Here is a 24,202-nt window from a genome sequence, read left to right as displayed (position 1 = left end):
GAGATATCATTCTATGCTTGAATGTTAGTTCTTGTTAGTCTGAACTTGGCTACTAAAAGCATTCTGTTCATTGCGTTTATGGAAAAAAAGAAGTAATGAAAGAAATTCTGTGCTGTTAATAAAATATTCTTGTGATTTCAAACCATTAATTAATTATTAAAAATTATGAAAAAGCTGCTTATTCCCAGTATGGGTTTCAGCAACTAATACCCTATAACAGAACTGTAGGGTATAAGGCACAACTTCACCCTGGACAGAGTATCAGTCACTCTCAGATGCACTTCTTAAAAGTTGGGAGGAACATGAAGCACCTGAGGTAAATCCTTCATTAAGCAACCTTCACACTGTAGTATTTATACATTTTCATTGATATTGTAACATTTTTGAGTTCATGCAGTACAAAGGACAAGTGGAGACGAGATAGCGAAACAAGCGACTGCTTTTAGTCTCCCATCAAAACCAAAAAACTGAACACAGGATTTACACAAACATAAGGGGACCAAAGGAACATGTACACAGGTTTAGGGTGGTAACTCGTTAACAGAAGACTACACACTTACAAAGTTACACAGTACACTAATATAACACTATTAACATAAGCAGGGTCAGCTGCTGGTCATCGTGCTGACCCTCAGACTCCCCCTGGCTACAACTCCCAGCCTGCTTCGTGGTACCCTGAGTGCCTAGGTGCACTTTCTCCTCACCACCGGGCGAGGGCGCTACAATATTCATACACTACACTGAAAAATCTGTAATGGAAATACAAAAATGTTTAAAAAATAGTATTGTTTTAACTAATCACCTGGTTAACTCCATTTAACATCACAAAATGTAAGTCGAGGCTATCATTTGGACAAGTATTCCTAGTTTGTATTCAGGACCTCTCTGTAGTGCATTAATTGGGTACGATAGATATACTATAAAGAGTTCTTATGGGAAAATAAACTAGTGGATTGCAGAAAGTCGAAGCACCAATGGCAAAAAACATTTTTCCTGTGCTATTATAGCATTAAGTTAGGCTTAGGTGGTTTTGGTGAGACTGTAAAGAAGATCATGTTTATGAATGTCTACATTAAGTCTGACATTGAGTATTTTGTTGCAGAGCTTATGGTGCATAGATTGTCAGAGAAATACTACATTTTTTAAATGTGCATTCCAGATGGAGCCTGGTTTCCACACTCACTATTTTATTGATTTAAACTCCTACACAGGCTGACTACTGGTATCACATTTTGTATGTATACTGTATATTTGAACTATTCCTCAGTTTTGAATAATGTTTTTTTAATATATTTTCACTTAACATTAGTTCTTCAACAAGCGAATACTATGCTGAAAATAAGAAGCTTTTTATTTTTTTTGTCCAAGGTCACAGTTAGAATCCGTTTGTTTTTGTGGGGGGAGAATAATAGTGTGTCTAATGATACCATTCTCACATTGACTATCATAAGACCTATCTTATGAATAATCAGAAGAAAAACAAACCTTGATAACATTTATTGCTAACACAGTAATCGTCGTTATTTTTAATGTGATTAACATACTAAATAATGTATAGTTTCCTGTGAGATTAATATGAAGTCCACTGTGAGTCCAAAAGCAGTCATTGTCTATTCATATTACTTCCTCTGTTCTTCATGAATTAACCATGAACAGACACTTATTCTAAAGTGTTACCTCAGCTTGTCTGCATTCACAGGCATGGAATAACCATTTTCAGATTTATTGGAAAAATAGTGAAAAACCTTATTTAAAATTCTATTGCAGAGAGTTGTTTTTACAATTTAATCAATTTTGACATTTTATTTATTGAGTTAAGATAAAGCCAGAATATTAATACAAGACCTTTTTTTGTTTTTTTCCAATTTTACTTTTCTGAGAATTTTAAAATAAATTTTATTTTAAATGAAGGTGGTTTAAACTACAAGGCATATAATGGACCTATACTCTCCTTCCTAAATTGCATGGTCACAGGTCGCATTCTAAGATTCCAGAAGACTGGCCTTTTGCCCTACCCTGGGCTCTAGTTGAGCCACAATATTTAATTACAGTAGCTATCTCTGGAATTCAACCTTAAGGCTTGAGTATTGAGTGTGCGATCCAAGTGAAGTTAAAAATCTACAGAGTGAACTACAACTGGCTTCAAAATATACAATATGATATACAAAACAATACTTCTAGATATCTTCAATTAGTAAAAAAGAACATTTGAAGCATAACAGCCAAGCTTGCTTCCTGGTCCTTTCCATACTGTTTTTTGCCATCTGCACCATACCTGATGTTGTTTCTGTTGCCCCTTTATTTTAGTGAAATCACCTGTTCTCATTGGTTTCTCATACTTTTTCGGCAAAATGGAAAATTGTCTTTTTTGGAAAGGAACAAATAAAGGTTTATTCCATGCTGCAAAGAGAAGAAAAGAAACACAACGTTTTGGCTCCACAGCCGAAATGTTGTGTTTCTTTTCTTCTCTTTGCAGCATGGAATAAACCTTTACTTGTTCCTTTGCAGCCTACACAAGCTGACACATCTATGGTACCTACTTGAACTACAATCGTCTTTTTTGTCAATTCAAGTTTTTTTTTTCAAAAAGTTAAAGTAGATAGATATGCCATGGCTGAAGATTCATCAATGGTGATGTTGGGGCTGTTGTAGGAAAGGACCTTTCACTTGACACCATCTTTGATGTCATCTTTAATGTACAGTAGTACATGGCTACATTGGAGACCACAGAGAGACATCTGAGTAAAGCTGGTAGATCAGTAGGTAGCAGATTTCCTTGTAAACCAGAATATCCAAACCAACACTGAATTATGGACACTATGCTATATATTGTATTATATTATCCTTCAGATGATCACGGTCCTGACTGCTTAGTCATTAAAAATCCTATGACACTGTTCAGAAGAGTAGGGTTGATAACTCTGGTGTCCTGGCTGATTTTTCACTCTTTGCTTGCACAATCTATCTTACCTAAGATTCCCATAATTCAATTGCAAAAGCAATTTTCCATTTCTTCATCTGATCTGTGTAGTGGGGTCTAATGTACTGTACAGTACAGTATATAACTCAGGTAGGGGCAGCATTCCTGTGGCAAATACAGTGGAGTCCTGCTATAGTATATATACATTGATTTGGGATTTTGTAGGATGAGACAGATACTGTTTAGCAATGTAACAAATAATAATTATTTAATTAATAAACTACTAATTATCAGTTAAAGGGAGTGTATAATTAGAAAGTAAGTACTGAAAATTATTTTTATTGTCATTACAAATATCTGGCACATTACAAACAGCTGTAGAAGTTATTTGTGCAGAAAATACACCCCATTCAAAAAATAAAGATACCATCTGCCTATGCTTACCTATACATCAAAATATGAACAATAAACACAACAGTAAATTATGTCATTACAGATAGCTTTAATTATCTATGTTTACTACAGTGTTTAATATAGTCAACAGTGCTTAATGTAGTTTACACTGATGTACAGCACATATATATATATATTAAAATTTACTGTGCTATTACTTCTCTACTGTGTGTTATGCAGTAAATACATAAATAGTTGAACTATAGTTTCAGCTAATACATTATGACAAATTAAAGCACTGTTCTTTCTTGGGATGAGCTCAGACAAAATGAGTTGCAGTTTTTCCTGTAGACATCACTGTCCAAAAACAATAAACAGCATGGTAAAAAAAAGATGTTAAAAATGTACAGCCGATTACCAACACAAGCTGAGCAAATACATAACAGAAATGCAACTGGGGAGTGAAAAAGGATGATGGTGATATCCGGTTAAAAATCAATGTGTTCTGAAAAGCATCTGTATCCAAAGAAAATTCTAGATGATTTGAAGGTACCATTTATAAATGAATCTATGAACGTATCTGCTCAATTGGTTTCTGAGATGCACAGATGAGTACAAATTGCTAATGCTTTGGATAAAAGCATTATACAAAAAGTATTATTAATAATAATAATAATAATAATAATAATAATAACTGGTGCACCCACATGTTACACCACTGTTAAAAAATTCCACTGACATCCATCTAAGTGATATGTTTATGGGATTTCTCTTGGAAATATATTGGAATAATCACAAGTTCCCTTTCAAACAGTTTCTTCCAAGACTGTCAGTTCTGTGACAAGACAACCAAGTTTACCCCAAAGTCATTTGTCTATAATTTGATGATGAAACCATTTCTGGATACCATCCAACTCTTGAGGGCTTAAACTCATTTTATCTACTGTAAATTATGTTCTCACATTAGGTAAGACACAACTACTGACCATTCTTTTACAGAAACCTACTTCTCAGGTTAATCATTAATTCACCGTATTTAATTTCATGACAAGGAGGACCCACCCATGAATAACTTGGCTTTCGGTATTGATTATACTGTATGCACGACATCTACATACAAGTCACTATGTCTAGACTTTGGAGATCTGAGGTTGCAAATCAAGTGCAACTGTCAGAATATCAACTGAATTCTGAAAGCAAGGCTTAACAAGATTGCCTTCAGCTGGGATTGTTGCAGAATATACAGTACAGTATATGCAAGCATTTAATCTGACCTGCAATTAAGGAAATTAACACTTTTTTCAATCCTGTAGTAGTACAGTAGTGCTCATATTACTTGGAGCACCTAACAGAACTTGAATTTAAATGGCTACTACCTGTGTGCATTACAGATTGTATACAGGTATCTTCCACCATTTTACATAACAATATCATGTGCTTGATCTTCCCATTTGGAAAAGCCATACTTTCCCATAGACTTTACTGAAGATAAATATTGAATAAGGAAGGTTATTGAAGAAACAGTATAAATTAATGTAATAATTCATGTTATCTGTGCCTAATAGATATATAAATATGTATGTCTTCAGCGATTTATTATGACCAATAAGAAACTAAAACTACATTTCCAGACAAATAATATTAAGAGTATGAATGCAAAAAATGTAGCAATATAGATTTATCTAGGACAATTGATCATTAAATATTTATAAGGAAATTAAAAAAACTTACATAACAAATGGAATGCATTAAATCGTTTCGGAAATAAAAAAAAGGTTCAAGAGGGTCTTTTCTAATGTTTGTGTAACATGTTTGTGTATATTTTTTATTGTGACTGATGTGCACATTTCTTAACAATGCTTATTCAAATCCACTGAAAAAACTAGAAAAACAGAACAAAAAATAAATAAGTCATAGATACATTTGCTGGGTTTACACCTGAAGACGGCTTAACATCTAAAACTAGATTTTTTTTCTTTCTACTATTCAGCATGGAATTAACTTTCACTTGTGACATTAGAGAATTATGCCCAGTAACGGCTCACTCTCATTTTAAAAAATCCATCCATCCTATTTTATTTACCCCTTCCACTTCAGTCCAATCGGGTTATAGTGAGTCGAGAGTCTTACCTGGTAGAGAAAGGGTGCACAACAGGATGCAACAGACCACTGCACACACAGGGATCAATGTAGACATCATGTCTTTACACTGTGGGAGAAAACTGGAGAGTGGGAGAGTGTGAAAAGTCAACACAGAGGGAGCCACAGTCCAGAATCAAACCCAGCACCCAAAAGTTGTGAGGCAGCAATACTACCTGGTGGGCACTGTGTTTCTTTTCAATCACTCCAGTGATTTCCATTTCATTGTGCAGTGGTCTACCCCATAGAAGATCAAGGTGATCAGATGAAAGAAACAGAATGCTAAAAAAGTGATATGATCTTAATCTCTTCATTAATCATCAACCTAAATGATGGGCAAGTGTTGCTTTCAAATCTGGGAAGACAGTGAAGAATTTCAGAGGCCTTAGAATGGAAAGTTCAACTTCAGTTCAGCTATAAAGGGATGAAGCAATGAAAACCTTGATTCTCAGTTCAACTGCACTTCATGGTTAGGGAACATACTTTTGAAACTATGAAATCGAGTAATAGAGGAAGGAAAAGTAGACATATTTATTTTACTTTGACCGGCATTTAATTATACATTTATTTATGATAAAAAAGCAGCCGTATAACATAACTTCCTGCACTAGGCTGTCTATTTATTAGTGGAAAAAATGATATTCTAAATTCTTAGTTAAGTGTTGCCCCAACCGTTTTATTAAGAATTAAATTTTTCCATATCACGTATATGCTTAAATTACTGAGCGTACATTTAGTGAGTTTTAGAAATGGCATTAGAGCAATAGTTCAAAGCCTGTGGAAATGAAATTTTGCTTTCTCACCCCTGGGGGGTCTATACCACACAAACCACCTGAAATATCAACAGAAAAAGGGAGTGTTTCTCTTAATATCAACAACATCCTTTTAAAATGGATGGAACATATAATTAAGTCGATTCTGGCACACTGATGACATAAGGATGTTAAGAGTGACCAAGGAAAATGTTTTTATTTATAATAAAATATGGCTTATTATTGTAACCTCTATGCTAAAGGCAGTGAAAGTCATTCATTGGAATCAGTTTTATTAAAATAAAAAAGTCAACATAGAACAAAGGATATTTTTTCAAGATCATTTGGAAACATTTTCTTTTATGCTGTGCTGACACATTTATTTTTAATAATGTCATAATGGGAAAACTGTAGCACTGTTTAATAAGTAGTGAAGAATAAAAGACATAAGAGAACAATATAAACAAATAACTTAAACAAGCCCATCATATTACTTTGGTGTAATACAATCCTACCGATCACAGGACTTCATAGTTGCTTAATGATTTAAATACATCATTTTTATTAGCTTTCTGTGATACATGCCTTCTATATTCAATCTTTTATTTACCACTGCTTCACCTCTAAATATGTAATCTTATAATTTGTGTGCTAAGATTGGACAAGATCTTTTACTTACTTTCAATTAACATCATTGCTTCTAACTGTAACTGCACCTCTGCATTTAATACTTTTATGCTTGATTATTATATAGATACAAAGCAAAAGTTTCTGTTCCTCACCAAAATTTCAGAAGGAAAACTTTGGTAACAGTATTCACATTCTTCATCTTGTTTAAAAATTGCCGCCAAGTTGCAATGTAGTATTTTAAACATTTATTTTAACTGCTAAATATTTATGAAGCTTGTTGTTAGATGCTGTTTTCTGAAATCTAGATTATTATGAAAGTTTGTTAAAGGTCAGTGTAATATGATCGATCTGGGGAAAGAACAGTCTGGCTAGCAGATATAAACACATTTTCATTCAATAAAACAATGTTAAAGAAAGAGTATTGCACAGTACTTTACTACTTACTTTTGCCTTATACAGTATGTCAAGGCCAGCCACAGCAATAAAAAAGTCTTCCCCTGAAATCTAAAACAAGGCAGTCTTTGAATGTGACGATGGTATCTTTGCGCTTACAGTATACTGTAGTTATTGTAGCTACAGCTTTTGTTTACATTAGTTTGTGAGATTTTTCAATAATTGTTTGTTCTTTCTTCAGATGTTATTAAAAAAGAAGCACAGACAGAATAGTCTCTTTATTCTGGACCACATTTCCTCCAGTTTCTGGGAAAACCATTCCCTCTATCAGCACCCAGCATTACTGAGTACTTCAACATTAGAAAATTTTCCAGAACAGAAAAGTCTGTTGGAAGAGGTGCAAGGATCACTCTCTGTCACATCCAAGTAGCTGCATTGCTATATGAAGAATGGGTTGGTGGGGTGGTACGTGTGTTTTTAAGCCAACTTTTCAGCCAAGCAATGACTCAAAAATGAAAGGAAAGACAGCATGAGGAAGCTGCACAGTCAGGTTTCACCAAAGAACCACAAGGCAGAGCACAGGTTTATGGTCCAGTTCACTTTGCCGTTTCCCAAAACAGCCAGCGCAGCTTGCCATGGTAAATATACAATTTGATATATATTTTCTTCAGGAATTATGTTTTACGGATAATGTATTTTTAAATACCTTCTAACCCTCATTACACGCTACTTTACTTTTTCTTTGCCATGATTTATTTTGTAAAGGGTAAAATGTAAATTTGAAATGTTTAAACATCTGCAATTACAACTTAAAAAATGGAAGACAAAGAATTATGTTGAAGACATGATTGTCAGAGTGATTGCATCTTGCTGACTCTGGAAAATACATTATCTGAAAAATTCTGCATTAAAAATAGGACAATTCAATTCCTTCGTCAACGCTAGTAAATCTCATCTTTACTTTTTCATGTAATTAATTACCTGCTGCTCCCAAATAGATTTGACAGAGCAGTGCTAAAAAATGAAATTGCCATGTGCTAGGCAAGTCCTGGCAAAGTAACAAATTGGCACTAATTCATTGACTGTCTGGGTATAATTCCATTTCTATATTTCCTGGATTGTATTTCACACTCCTACCTTTAAGGCATGGTATACAGTACTGTTACATTATTATAATATTACTTTGCACAGAAACAAAATGTACACTTTTATGTACACAGTACTTGTTGTTTAATTTTAAATTACTGAATGACATTTTGAAACTACTTGTAGCCAAGACTCAGGTTTTTCCCTTGTTATTTTCTACTAAAGCACCCCTTTAATACAATTAAAAATTAAGAGTAATATCTTGATATTAAGAAGACCATTTGTAAACAAATGTAATAACCTGTAGGACTGATTACTTGAAAAGCAGGATTATATATAAATCACCACTAATTGCAGGGACAAAATAAAATAGTACACCACTTAAATAGTCAATAAAATACAGAAAGATAATTTACCTAATGGTGTAATCCACTTTTGTACAATCAGACTCTATCCCATTAGAGCTAATTCATTCCCACTTAAACCAAATCCTAATGTATTAAAATTCATAATCCTTTAGGTCTGTAGAACAAAGAAAGAAGTCCATTTTAGAGACATGAAGGAAAATGAGGGAATTAGTCACAGAATGTATTCACTACAAACAGGAAAAAATAAATCAGCAGGAAATCATTCAATAGATACTAGCTTCCCAAGCAAATATGGAGAGTTCTCAACCTCTTGACGGGCACTTTCTCAAAGTTTTAAGTCAAATGGGCGTTTGAATATGGGGCAGAGCAGTGGCTCTGTGGCTAAGGATTTGTGCCTTTTGCTGGAAGGTTGCTGGTTCAAATCCTAAGCTGTGTGTCTCATGGAGAGCAAGCTGGGGTATGTGAAAAGACATATTCCTTATGCAAGAAATTGTATATGGCTCATAAGGTGATCTTATCTTACATTCCATGTTGATTAAGATGAGGTCTGAAGAATGCACTGGAATTTTAAATTTCTAAGATGGTTTTGGAAAAACAATATTGCAAACCTCAGAAAATGTTGGCATGGTCATAATGGCAGAGTAAACACCAGATTTCTATTAAAATTACAGCAACAGTATATGAATATAAATAAAGACATTTTTGTTTTTTATACAAAATTCTTTATCACAGCTTCACTTATTCTACTGTATGTTGATGTAATTGAGGATTGTTTATTATAAAATTATAATTATTGTATGTGGTTCACCTTGTTCACCTTGATAGGAAAACACACAAATTTGTAAAAAATATATAAAAACAATAGAAGCATAAAATGTTTTGTTCCATTGTTATAAACACAGCCTGATTTACTGCAACTCAGATCATGTGCATGTTTTAAAATGAGTCAAAATGTGCCTGAACTCTGTGGAAGGCTATCCCACAATTAAAACAAAAAAAAATGATTAAAACCATCTCGTTCACTGACTGCTACCAAAGCATAGCAAATATTGTCTGTTGCTTACAACAAACTTAGCAGCATAGTGCCGTTACGTATAATCACACATATCTTTATTTACATATCCATGTCAAACCTTTTAATTTAATTTGAAATATAACCTTAGATTGGTCCAGAATTTTAGAAGCATATGTGCATTGTTTCCTCATTGTTTACAGGTTTTGGCAGTCTTTAAATTTCAGTCCGGGGTTGATCTAGGAGAGTACGTAAGGGGAGAAATTAAACAAAGAGCTTCATGGTGAAGTTTACTCAGTAGCATATTTAGACAGTTATTGGTAAAACAAAATAAAATGGTATGTGTAACAGATTACAATGACAGGTTCTCAACTGTATACATTTGTAAATGTACAAAGTTGCTATATTTTACTATATTCAAAATCTCACTTCTTGACTTGATTTTTATTAAACCTAATTAAATCATATTACATTCTTAAATTTAGATGGACAGTGTCGTGTTTTCTTTAGAAATATGCTGCTGTTGATGAAGTGTGATGTCTTCATCACTGGTCATGAGAACAGAGCATTGTTTTCACAGATTTGGGAAGTTTTAGACTCACTTAATTTCAACTGTTGAGTGGTGGCAATGGTTGCTGCAATACAGGTTCAAACAGCTTTATAATTTATATTCCCCATAAGAGCAGTACAAAGGGATTAACGCTGGAAAATAGAAGCAGTGTATGAGTAAGGCTATTAACTTAGAACAAATGGAGCTGGTTTAAAAGTGGTAAACTCTGACTGCAGTAATGCTGAAGTCATAGAATTTTACATTGTTACAAATGACCACAATTTTCAATTTTCTAAAGCTAACAGGTATGTTTTAAATATTCTTTTGAGGTCCAGATGCCAGATAAATGTATTTACAGTCTTTGGGGTCATTTTTTCATGCTCAAAATATGCTTAAACTGGAGGCAAATCAGAGTTCAAAGTATACATCAGTCACCCTGGGAGCTTTAATGAGTATAAAAAACAAAAATAATGTGATTAAGCTACTTCTCAGCCAGATACATCTCCAACACACATAAATGATATAACCTCTGATTTTTAAATCTGTTTGTCTGTTAGCAAAGATGAAGTCATCCTGTTGTATCTGTTTGCCTGCCTTCCCTGGTCTTATTACTGGTAAATAATATACTCTGAATCTTTCTCATGTGGATCCCACATCTCAAAATGGAGATGGCATAAAGATAGAGAAAAAATTAGAAGCCAATGTGGTCCATGATAGAACATTACATGTACACTGTGATTGTGATTGCTGCCTTTTGAATTCCGCCTTTTGGTGGCCCAAGTCCCCTGTAATGAAGAAGCTCTCATCCACCTGTTCCGCCACGGATTGTCTGATGCCTTTCAGGATCATTTCTCTTACCTGTCACTTGAGTTTCCCTCCCTGGAGCACGTTATCTCTCGACTTGCCGAGATTGATATCAGACTTCAGAAACGCAGGTCCCAATTTCAACCCCCTCCCATTTCTCCCCCTGCCCCTCCCCAGACGACCACCCTCACTAGGCTGTCTGCTGGGGAGCAACACTGCCGGCTCCGTGAGGGGCGTTGCCTTTACTACAGGGCATCTGATCATCACCTAGCCTCGTGTCCTGTCTGCCCCCCCCCCATACTTCCCCGCCCTCCGCTAAGGTTAGAATCTTTCCCTCCTCCTCTCCCTCCTCCGGTCTTTTTTTGCCCTCACTCATTTCCTGGGATGAGCTTCAAGAATCTATTCTTGCTTTTGTTGACTCAGGTGCTGAGGAAAACTTAATAGATTCCGGACTCGCTACTACCTGGAAATTTTCCACTTCTCCCTGTTTCACCCCCTATCCACCTCCTCACCCTTGATGGATCCCCTCTGCCTCTAGTTGAATGGCAGATAATTCCCCTTACCCTTCACATCGACACCCTCCACACTGAGAGCATCCACTTCCTCCATCCACTTCCTTCACATCCTCTGGTTCTTGGATACCCTTGGTTGAAAGGGCATAACCCCACATTTCCTTGTCCGATGGTGAACGTCTGGCCTGGGGATTACATTGTCATCGTTGGTGCTGCCAGCTGCCTCTCAGACTTTCCATCGCCCACATCTCCCAGGACGAAGCCATCGGATCCCTTCTGCCTACTCTGACCTTCGCCTTGCCTCCAGCAAACAAAGAGCACTTTCCTTGCCACCACATCGTCCCTCCGACTGTCCCATCGAGTTGCTTCGAGGAACTTTATTTCATTACTAGTTTACTTTTGGTTTTGGATCTTCTAACCTGCTCCTCGTTTTCGACTTTGCCTTGCATTTTAGATTGTTGTTCTCTGGTTGTCTTTCTTGTTTCCCAACCTCCTTGCTTGCTTCCTGGTATACGTTTTGCTTAGTGATTTGGAATGGTGTTCTCTCTCTCCTGAGTCCTGCACAGGATCCATACAGTACCTCCTACCTGCCCATTGTTACACTCAGCAAGCAAGGATATATCCTCAATAGACATCAGTCCATCACAGGTCACATACAGACAAAGACACACAAATTCATACCAAGGCTACTTTTCCCAGATGCCAATTAACCCATCCCTGGCAACCAGAGAGGTACTTTACAAGCACTTGATCACCTGGAACCTGCACTGTCTCCGGGACACATGTTTCATCAAGAAGATGCAGGAACATGTGTTGTGGAGCTGACCCTTTGCCAAGGCACTGTGATGGACAACTCCTTGAAGAGGAAACAGAGCATCCCTGCAAGGACAAGGTACCTGTTGTAGCTGCTCATATCCCTCACAAAACAAGGACTGTGGAATGCGAGGAACACTCTCATCCAGCACAGCACAGAGTGGAGGGCAAGGGAGCTGGAGGAGAGGATCCTTACAAACCTCAGAAGCAGAATGTGAAGTGTGACATAGCCAAATGGGGTTTCTCCATGGCAAAGGAGCACTGGTAGGGAATGTGGGCCCTGTAAAAGCCCTGAAGAGGAAAGACTAAAACCTGTACCTTTGACCTCCTGCAGAACAATTGGACTTTCACAGGAAGGACAGGCTATAGAGACAGCAAATGGTAAAACCCCAGAGGCTTGAAGGAACTTTGTTGTGCCAAACCAGCCTTAATGTCCATTTGCTAAAACAATGGATTGATAATGGATAATCACCACTGTGAGAACTGTTTAATTCTTGAATTGTAGAAATTGTATTGCTCAGAATTGTATTGTTACATTATTGTTATTGTATACATTGCTGGAATAAAATTTATTTTCACAAAAAATAATCAGTATGTCTTTGGATTGTTGGAGGAAACCCACAGAAACATGGAGAGCACATCCAAACATTCAGAACGCACCCCAGGTCCAAAATTGAACCCAGGGCCCCAGCACTCAAGCAGCAATGCAAGCACTGCACCACTGTGCTTCCCCTGTGCTTTCTGAATTATTATATGATTGTTTTTCTTATGTTGTTTATGCAAGCACATAATCATCATAAGTATTTCAAAGTATTTAAAATAATCCAGTATTTCAAAGAAGCTCCATAAATTCATATATTATCTGTACTTTCTTGTGTAGTGGAGACCGTAGACTTGTCCTAATTTGACAAAAATACAATAGATAAAAACATACATAAAAAACAGTATATTATCTAAAATATAAATATAAGTGATGAACTGTTATTCTTACTTTGTATCAAAGGAAAATGCTGCATAATCTAGAATTTAGAATGTAGGATTCATTGGTTTGACACTGTAGATCTGTGTCTTTCTAAAACGTTATTGATGAATAGTCAAAGAAGTTTTTTAATTTAGTAAATTTTGGGCTGTTCTAATGTAAAAAATCAAATATACCTGTAATTCATTGTTCCCTTAATGCACTGGTAGGAAGAAAAAAATACACTGGTAGCAAGAACAAATACACTGCTGCAGAAAGATCACAGTTATGAACACACAATAGATACACAATAATACACCTACAAGGTTAAAGAACATGCAGTCCTGTCAGATGACAGATTGACCTGTGCAATAATGTACAACAACAGGCAAAGACTGGGCATGATAGACCACTATGCTAACATGTACTACAATCTACCAAGCAAAATATTTCTGAAATATAATGGTTTCCATAAAGTCTAATATGAATCAGGATGATCAGCAGCACTTTAGCAAAGACAATAGATAATTAGATGCATAATTTCCTGCTCATGGAATGGACCACACTGTCAACTTATTTTTGTAAAAGAAATGGAGCTACATTATTGTCATCTGAAATTCTCATTTTAATGACTGCCTTCCCTAAGGATCTGTCATTGGGTCCAAGAGTCCAAATATTGTCTTGCTAGTGTTCAGGGTTGCATATTTCTCACAGGTTCTGACAGATATCTCTAAATTATTGTAGGTCCAGACACAGTTTAAAACCTGCACTCTCCTTAAATCCAGGCCTGTCAATCTGTGTGGCTGCCTGAATGTGATCTGTTTTCATCAGAGAATCATACCAAACCCTGGTGCTCGCCTACCATGTTGGTAATATAGTATTATACTAAAGGTAATGGTTTGGCTTTCATGACTTAATGGCAACAGAGGTTAAACAATCACACAAAGCCAAGATGGCGACTACAAAATGTTCACTACACTATAGTGTAGTTTGTTTTTGGCATTATTTGTTTACCCAGTTTTATAATGAAATATGAATGTCTTAGGCATATTTCTTACAGAGTATCTTTGCCAGATTTCTTTGGTTTTCAAGAGGGAGTTTGAGATGAGAGTCATGGCATCAACAACAGCACTCAACAGACCTGAGCTGGCAGCCATATATATATCCAGTATTTTATGCTTTATTTTCAGAAGCAGAAATGTATTTATAATCAAAGGGAAAAGAAAAAAAATGGAAGCCACAAATGTTTAATCGTTTGATCTGTGAATCTGATGTCACATGAAAATAATATAATTCATGCTTCTTTTGAAGAGATAAAAAAGAATAGATGCTTTTAAGCTTTTTTTTTACTGTTTGAAATTAAGGATAATGTCCTGAATTTTTTAAATTCTGCCAAGTATGCAGGAAGCCGTCTAGTGTGGCCATCAGGGGAATTGAAGTTAAAGACCTGAGATACTACTGTACAATGGACAACATATTTTAGGTAGAACTGAACTTAATACTGCACTGCATAGGATAAAAAAGTAAATATTCAATAGAAATGTAATGTTTATTTGGATTCAAGTATTCCAAAACATTTCCCCAAAGGCAACCCATTGAATCTCTTCAGAACCAACAGTAAAACACATTCTAGAGGACCCAGGTGGTAACCATGCATTGTTAAAGCTGATATCTTAATTTTTTAAAGAAATAGCTGGATTCGATTTTCAGATCAGTTATTGCAGGTACTAGCAACCAAACAAGCTAGGTATGCTGGGTGTCATCTGCTTATTTCCAATCTTTGATATAATTTTATTAAATGTATTTATATTTATATAAATGTTTATATTTCTAAAATGTATATTACTGTATATAAATTTATATATCTGAAAATATGAATCATATGGAGAGTTTCTTAATATGTCTTTGCAGAATTATTTAAAGCAGAAATATATTGACTTACAGTAATTGAATTAACTATGAATTTGATTTCTTCCTTTTGTTGCTTTCTGCTCTATTATTTTTAATATAGAAAGCTGAACTGGAGTGGGAGTTTGACTGCTCTGACCTAATGTAGGTATTCACACCTAATGTAGTGTATGTTGTCCTCTGGTTACGAGAGCAAGAGCTCTACAATTTTTTTATTAAGCAATATACCTTTACAACAACCACAAGTTTTTTTTAACAATTACATAATTACATATTCCATCATTATATAAAAGAAATATACAACGTGCACAAGAGAATAACTTATGCACACTTCTGCTGTACTATTCCTCGATAAACATCAAAATACAAAAACATGCACATTAAAATAATAATCAGTCCCAACAAGACTCAAGATTAAATCAGAGTAAATTCATCTGTTTTTTTCCAACTGAGATAACAATGACTTTAAATGTACAGTATGTTCTATATAAATAAAAACAGATGTGACCATTGCATAAAAATAAATATTTGTCCCTAATTTTAATTATTCCCCAATTTTACTCTGAAATTAAGCATTTACATCATAACTCAAGAAAACAGTGAATAACAGTGAGTTCTTTAAATTACAGGAATAGCTAGAAAAATACATTAGAAAATAGAAAGTATATGGAAGCAATTTTGGGTTAATTAGGCTTTTATTTATGGTCTAATTATTAGGAGCATTTGAATTGTTGATGATGTTTTTTTCTGATTTTTTTTTACTTTCCTTTTTTGCTCCCCTTTTAAAAGAAGATCAAAGAGTCTGTAGTTGAATAGATGTTAATGATGCATGCATTTAATTTCTTAGCTCCGAGCCGCTGAAATCTAGGATTAGAAAATGCAGCCAATTTAAGGGCTATATGGACATGATTAGCACAATTTACATGCACTTTTTTTTGTGAAAGACATTCATTTAACCCATCAGAGTGACATCTTTGTCCAGTCTTGTACTGTGATTTTCATAACCTTTGCTCCTTCCCTCTGTATCCTTTTCTATAAACAAACCAATGAATAATTCATAAGGTTTAATGACAAAGATATGGCATCAATAGCACGGAAAGTGTACTTTATTGTTGTATATTTTTTTGACAGCTGTCCATATCTGCAAGTGAAAAGAATCAATACAGCTAGTTTCATATTGTACATGTTGCACACAGTAAAAATTAGTACCATTGTGAAGGTACTTTAACGGCATTTACCAAGTTATTTCTACGGGAATATTTAGCCATCCCTGTGAAAGTTTTCAGCGGGCCTTTACAACAAATCACTAGGACTTGAATCAAACGCTTTTTAATTTGCTGAGGCGCACAGCCGGTGCAGGAAAAAACTGAAAGGAGTTATTGGTCTGCTATTCAAATCTGTGTCTCAGCTTGGCTTGTGTTTATGTGCAGGGAATTGTTCATCAGCTATGTACTTAGTAGCTCAGGCTCAGTGCATTGTGCAAAATAAATTCAGAGCTCCCTTGAAAATTTGAAAAGCACCAGAAATGAAGTATGAATATATACAGTAAACATGACCTTAGTATTTTTAGTACAATAAATTGCATTTGTATATTAATAACCAACTACTCAATCTGGGAAGTGAATCTACTATGGACTATTTTTCTTGAACTAGAACAAATTAAAATATTTTTCTTGAACTGAAGATGTTGTTTACACCATGATTGAATTTGAAAGTTTAATTATTATCTACTAGTTCAAATGTTATGATTCCCTTAAGTACAGTGCTGCAGAAAATAATTTTCAATATATCTAATTCACAGTCCCATTGTGTAAAAACTGTTTTAAAATCTGAAACTGATTGTATACAAGTAAGTTCTACATAACCCTGACTATATAGGAGATGTTCAAATTCACTGCAACATATGAACTTAAACTGTAACTATTTTGTGGTCTATATACATTGTTGAATGTTATGCATATACTAATGATTCATGACTAATTTCACATTCATTCTCCATTTCACACTCCATTTCTGAATTTTACTTAAGTGATGGACTTTTCGAAGTTTGAGCAACACAGATCAAATGTATTTGCAAGTGTGGATGCACAGAAATGCTCATTCATAGTTATATGGTTGCTGTGCAAAGAACAATTGGGCATTTTCTTTCAAACAATGTATATTATTAGCTATGGATATGAAAAGGATTATGATGGGTCAAATTACCACCAGAGATTAGTTCAAAGTTACTAGAATATTTCCACTGATCCAGAGCTACTACTGGCATTTCACCACCATCCTCTGGGACCCTCCTGATCTGTTACATACTGTACAAAACTAAGATCACTATTAAATATTATGGACACTTGTCTGTCTGGGTAAAAACACTAAGGGATTTTAATGTGTGATATTATGCAGGTGCATGGCCAATTCACAAGGAAAGACCTCTATACTGTAATGTAAGCTGCTATTCACCCGTGTACATCTGAAAAAATTGAATAATCCACCCTACTGCCAGACTTTAATTGATTATTTTAAATGACAAATTATTATTTATTCTAATATCTGAAGTTGGCACTGTGTCATATGTGGTTTCAAGACAATGAATCCTTGAAGTACAGTATGCTGTTGATGAATGATTAAAAGAGTGATCTGTATGAACGAGAAGAAGTATTATCAGAGCATTTTTATTTTGATTAGGGAGTGGTTACACTGAGAAATAAAGCAGGAAACTTCTCATTTGTTTCAATATGCCTAACATGTAAAACATTTTAAACACTCATCATAACTGTCACTAAAAAATGGTATGTTGTTTAGCTTTAGCTAAGGTCTCAAATGTGCTGAAGGAGGATGGGTGGATAATGACTTTCAAAAAGATGTGCTTATTTGCCATTTGCTTTAATTTAACAATTCAAAGTTCTGTAGAGAAATAGCCAACCCTCTGTCAGTCAGCCCTATGTGATTCAGGTGGGTGGCATTTCCTTACATAAAGAGTTGTGGGAGTCAAAATGGGAGCCATTTCAAGAAATGACATCTTTGGATCACTTAGCTACTAAAAACTAAACAAGCCTACATGGCCTCCTCTCATATGTAGGCTTTCTTGTGTTACATATTTGACAGCCGGCAGCCAGTGATTGTCAAAATGGCAGTGGTGCCTCAGAAGGGAAATGTGGCTTCTTCAGTTGTTGTTTTTTTCATAAAAACAGCTGCTCAAACATTTTAATGTCTTAAAGCAATGTGGGGCAAAAGTAATAATTTTCTGTCATAATTTACACAAATTAGCATTGAATAAAATGTACACTTCATTCTCATGTTATCTACATGTATACTACAGTATATTTATTTTATTATAAGATGTTAACATAATGTTACAAATGTTTTCTGAAAAACAGGTTTACTTCAGTGTTAATTAGGTTAATTACTAAGGAAACTTTAATAATATCACAGAATGAAAGAAACGTTACTGTTTAAGTTGCATCTAATGTATCACAGTATGATAACCATGACATGCAAAGCTGAGTTAAAGCAGTTTAACAACAAATTAAAGCATTCGTTTATTTAGCTTGGGTCCTCTAAAAATCCAGGATTTAGAAAACTAATCAGCTGATTAATCAATTTTTCAATATGGAACTCATCAGTATATAGCTTGACAGTTTTTTTTTACACCACACAGTGATTGTGCTATGATTGAAGAGAGGAAACAAGGTGCATTATGTAGGTGGGAGGAAACAAGCATTGAAAAATAATTAGCAAAAAGACCAGACCTTGGAAAATAGCATAGAGGAACTGGAAAACGAGTCTGTCAGAATGAAAAGATTAGAACTTGAAAAAGGATAGTGGGGCATGGGAAAACTAAGCTGAAAGATTGTATAACTGATTGAAGTGCTTAATGAGTAGGAGGACAATTAGGTAATGAATGTTATTGTGAAAATTAATTTGCCTTAAACAGCTGCCAAAACTCCAGGCATTCCTCAAGTTAAAGGGTAAGCTTAACTTGCTTAAATAAAAATCTAGCTAATACATACCCCCATTTAATTCACAGCCCAAATGTTCCATCCTTCATATAATTCTCTGCGTAAAAAGGAGCAATTTATATGTACTGTATAGTGTGAAAGTCTGCAGCATTAGAACTTATGGAAACAGGTGGGATATACTGTATGTCAAATTTACTGTTTAACGTTTTAGCTAGGATATTGTATATACTGTATAAACAAGTGTTTAAAGTTGTGGGGAAACATAAACATAATACATTATTCTATTGACATTCTTTTTTTCTTTCATTTGCTTTTATACATTCCTTTAGTCTAATAAAATATTAATTTGTTATTTTACCATACTGTATATGGCATAAACAGTACTGGCCGTATAATTTTTCTTTGAATGGAATTTATTAACTCAAGTTCGGAAGGGACAAGGCAATCACACTCAGCTATACAGTACCTAATCACCATCATTATGGAAATTATATACTATATATTGAACACAAGTACCTCCCTTTGCATTCATCTTAAGCATCCCTCATCCACCTCATATCCAACTTACAGCTGCCCCCTGGTTCACTCAGTCTGAAAGGGGTTCCATCCTCCTCAATCTATGGCCAGGAGGCTACTCATTGATCATTGATCAAACATTCACAAACCATTTAATTCTTGGATGCTGTTGTCCGTAGTGAACCTTTTAAACAACTATGCTTATGCATATTTAAAACAATGTTACAAGGCTTTCACTTTACTGTGCTCTACATTATTAACAAATTAAAGCAAAATAGTTTAAGAGGTTTTAGAAGTATCCAACAAAATGCCTGTTTTCTGCGGTCCCCCAGGAAATAAATGGCTACTACTTTTACTTTTGGACTACCTGTAGAATAAGTGAATTAATCTTGCTTTCACAGGAACTTAAACTGATTTTTGGAAAAGTGCTTTTTTCTGCATTGTGATAAGGTCATTAGGAGGACAGGCTGAACACACACAAACATTTTTCAAAAATGTTAGTTAAACCCAGATGGAGCTGATCCCATTGGAATGGGCTCTTATTTTGACTTGATATCCTAATTCATATGTTAGACAATAAATAAATATTACTCACAATAATTGATAGTGACTGCAAGCTCTTAAAACACACCATAAGACTGAGAACTGTTCATTGTAAGATACTGTACATATGTCTATTTCACTTGCAAATGTTAGTCACTGTATGTCATGCTGATAAGCCCTAATAAGGGTTTAAACAGCTGCCTGTGGATTCTTAGATGGTCCTGCCTCTCTAAATACTGTGAAAGAGCAATTGATTATTAATATTTCCATAATTCACAGCAATTTGTATGCTCTAAAAAAACACTGGAAACCCGAGAATTTCTCTTTTATGAAAAATATGCAAACATTTTAAAGGTTGAGATGCAGTGTACAAAAAGTGATTGAAAAATAAAAGTGTGTATTCATAATTAAAATTATTAGATTTAGATTGTATTATTTTAATTATTAAAATTAATTTCTTTCAGGACATTTTAGACAGCTGTTTTGATGTAGAATAGAAAGTTCCAAGTGGAAACAAGAGATACTAAAATTACTTCTTCTTACTTCCTTTAGTTTCTAATGTTTCTTAACACTGACTCATTTCACAGATGCTGATGGGCAACTGGAAATGTGATATTAATTTAAATACTTCATATTTATATCAGAAAAGAGTCATCTAATTGTTTTAGTTTCTCCAAGGTATTGGTGTTATACATGTTTCTTAGTTAATGCGGTAAACTACAGTACTTCTTTACACACATTCACATGCCCATTAAGGTTTAGTGATTGGCAACTGATGATTCAAAGCTTCCAATCTCTGTGCAAGGCTTGATATATTTTCATGTGGTCTTAAACTATTGCATGGAAAGATATCTTTTCTAGAGTTCCCAGAAAGATGAATTTCACCAGAGATCAAGTATTTTTTAGGTACTTAGTCATTCTACATGAAATTAGTGGTGGAGTTTGTAAAATAAGTGCTGTAGTATTTTAAATTTCCTGAGGGAAAATTGTCTGTAAGTTTCTGTTGGTGAGGTGGCAATTGAATACTAGAGGAATTCTGTTGTTTTTGAGTTTCTTACTGTTGCTTTAAGCATTCTCTCCATGCCTTATACTGTGGATTTAGCTTTACAAATCATTTCCTGTGGAAAGCCATGATTTTCAAAAAAGCCACACATTTCCTTGCTTCTGTTTATAAAATTTTAATTGTTGCTACGAATACATATGGGCCTCAAATGCTGAAAATAAAGGATTTGAATCTGTACACTTTTGACTTTTGAGAGTATTTGATTTTACTAAAATTCTAAAATAATCAGTGTGGCACAGTGTTACAGTAGTTAGCATTGCTGCCTCATAATTCAGGGGACCTGGCTTCAATTCAAGGGGTGCTACCTGCATGCTGTTTGTATGTTCAACCCTGTGGTTGATGGTGTTTCCTCTGGGTGCTCTGGTTTCCTCCCACAGTTCCAAAACATGCATGTAGGTTTATACTGTAGGTTTCTGTAACACTGGTCCTGGTGTGACCCTGAATTCACACCAGAAGTGGCACAACGAAAGCTTAGCGTAAGCGACCATCCGTCCAATCCACACCAGCTCCGACTGTTGCGTTCTGTATCCAAACACGGGAAAGTCAATGGAACATTGAGAGAGAGAGAGAGAGAAAAACAGCCGAAGTTGGACTATAATGTAATTACAATTGTTGATTAAATAGTTAAATTGTCGATTAAAACCCGACACGAGCGGGTGGAGTAACAACAGATCTCTGTTTATTGTGGCTAAACAACAACAATACTTTACCCGTGTTGGTGTCATTAGCTAGTTGTTGTGCTCATGACAACAAAGTGAAAGGTTGCACTGATTAATGGACCACTCTGGGCCAGCATGATCAGAATATTGTTGTAGATTGTGCTTATATAGTTCACAGGGTATAGAAAGTGTGAGTTTTGTGTGATTTGACTGGATCTCTATGTGGTTTATGCCTCACCCACATGCGCAAGTGGGAAAAAATAGACTCGGAGCGTACAAAAACGCTGGAGGACATGGACATGAGACGCACATCTCGCGGAGCCAGTGTGGATTGGTTAAAATGAAAGCATGTCTGTTCCGTAAGTTGGACATGAGACGGGCAACTAGAAAACACTTCAGAAAATTGCCTTTTGGGATAGGCCATGTCTCGCCCATGGATAAAGCAGTTGTCCATGTACTGTATGCTCAATTCAATTACATACATTCTCTGAGGTGGAGTGTAACTGATTTGCTGAATGGGCAATAAATGATTTAATCTCAGAGAACTCTAAAACTAATATTGCCTCACCTACTGCTAGAGAACTTCAGTATGATGATGATGTTGAGATGTTGTGAAGCAGATAACACAGGCATTGACAATATAATCGCCTGCCATCAGGTTCGTTGCGTTGGTCGTGTCATCCTGATATTAGATTCCAGGCTCCCAAAACTCCTAGCTCAGCCAAAATAATCACACCAGATGAGGAAAGAAGAAGATATGGTAAAGGTACCATTATGGTACTATTTAAAATTATGGTAAAGGGAAACAATACTGTAATTAGGTTTTAAGTGTAGGTTTTCATGTTTCATTGCTTATTCTTTCACATTAATTTAAATTCCGCAAGCCATTACCACAGCACACTTTGTCATCTGCTTTGTTGTCAGACTTAGATCATCATTTTCATACTGACATTGGTTGTTTGACACTTGCTGGTAATTTGTAATCATCTTTAATGTGCCAGTGTTACCATGTTACCATGTGCCATGTATTACCCTCATATTATTTATCCTGATATTGATTTTATTATGGAAAAGTCTCAACTCCACATGGTGTTAAGAAAGCTGTAGACTTAACACAGTTAACATAGTTATATACAGCCCCCCCCACCTCAATCTCTAGTGCTCTCAGTTTGCTGAACAATGCAAATAAGATAAGATAAAATAGATCAGCTCTGGCCACATAAGTAATGTTATCAGATTTTCACAGTGATAAATGGTACACATTAGAATATTGATACATGATGTTGCAAGAGCTCTGAAAATATCCAAAATATTGTTTACTTGTTTCTACTTTTTAACTTTTATTTGATAGAATAAATAAAAATATGATGGAACATCATATTTCAGACAATGAAACATAAAGCGATTTAAGCTTTAGACTTGTATTAAAACATCTGTATTCTGCAGGAAATAATATGGTGCTGCTGAAAAAAACTGTGATAGCTTGCTTCCGTTGAGATGCTCACACAGGGAAGAAAATTTTTGTTTAATGTGGGCTGGTGATGTTCCTTGCAACCATTAAGTTGTTCCTGAACAGCTCATGTGCAGGCTGCACATTTTGAACTTGTTATGATAGGGAGGAACAAGAACAATTATTTTCAGTTTCCAATCAAGATATAAAACAAAAGAAGTGGGATTAGCTCAGCCTTACTGAGATGATTGGTAACCCCACCAATGACCTGTCTTGAAGGCTATTCATATGAGTAATAGTTTGATCTTCACAGAATATTCTTGTCATGGAACTTTTTTATTTTATATAACAATTAACTATAACAGAAATAATCACATTTCAATTAATTTGGAATTAGTGTCAATCTGGACAGTTTTGGACTCAGTTTTGATAGTACTGTATATGTGAGCAAACCATATAATTATAAAACTTTGTTACTACCATTTTTTTGTCCTTGCAATTGATACTAGAGAGTGATGTTGACTGTGTATTGCTTTTTTTAATATGGTTTATCTTGGTTGATGAATACATGTGTTTTTGGTACTGAATTCCTAAGAATGTACATTCTTGTGATAGTTGTTTTTTTTATGGAGAAGATGCTAAAATGTTTTTTTTCTTACAAAAATCATACCATGGGAAGACAATGAAAAGTTAATGCAGAATTTTGAATTTTTCAAATGACAAAGATTTAATCATGACAGAGACAGTTTTCTTTGTTTATCTTTGCTGAAAAGAGAATGA

The sequence above is a fragment of the Atractosteus spatula genome, chromosome 1, assembly GCF_055471065.1.
Source record: "Atractosteus spatula isolate fAtrSpa1 chromosome 1, fAtrSpa1.hap1, whole genome shotgun sequence".
NCBI lineage: Eukaryota > Metazoa > Chordata > Actinopteri > Semionotiformes > Lepisosteidae > Atractosteus > Atractosteus spatula.
The sequence above is the reverse complement of the archived record's forward strand: the minus strand, read 5'-3'. Positions refer to the sequence as shown.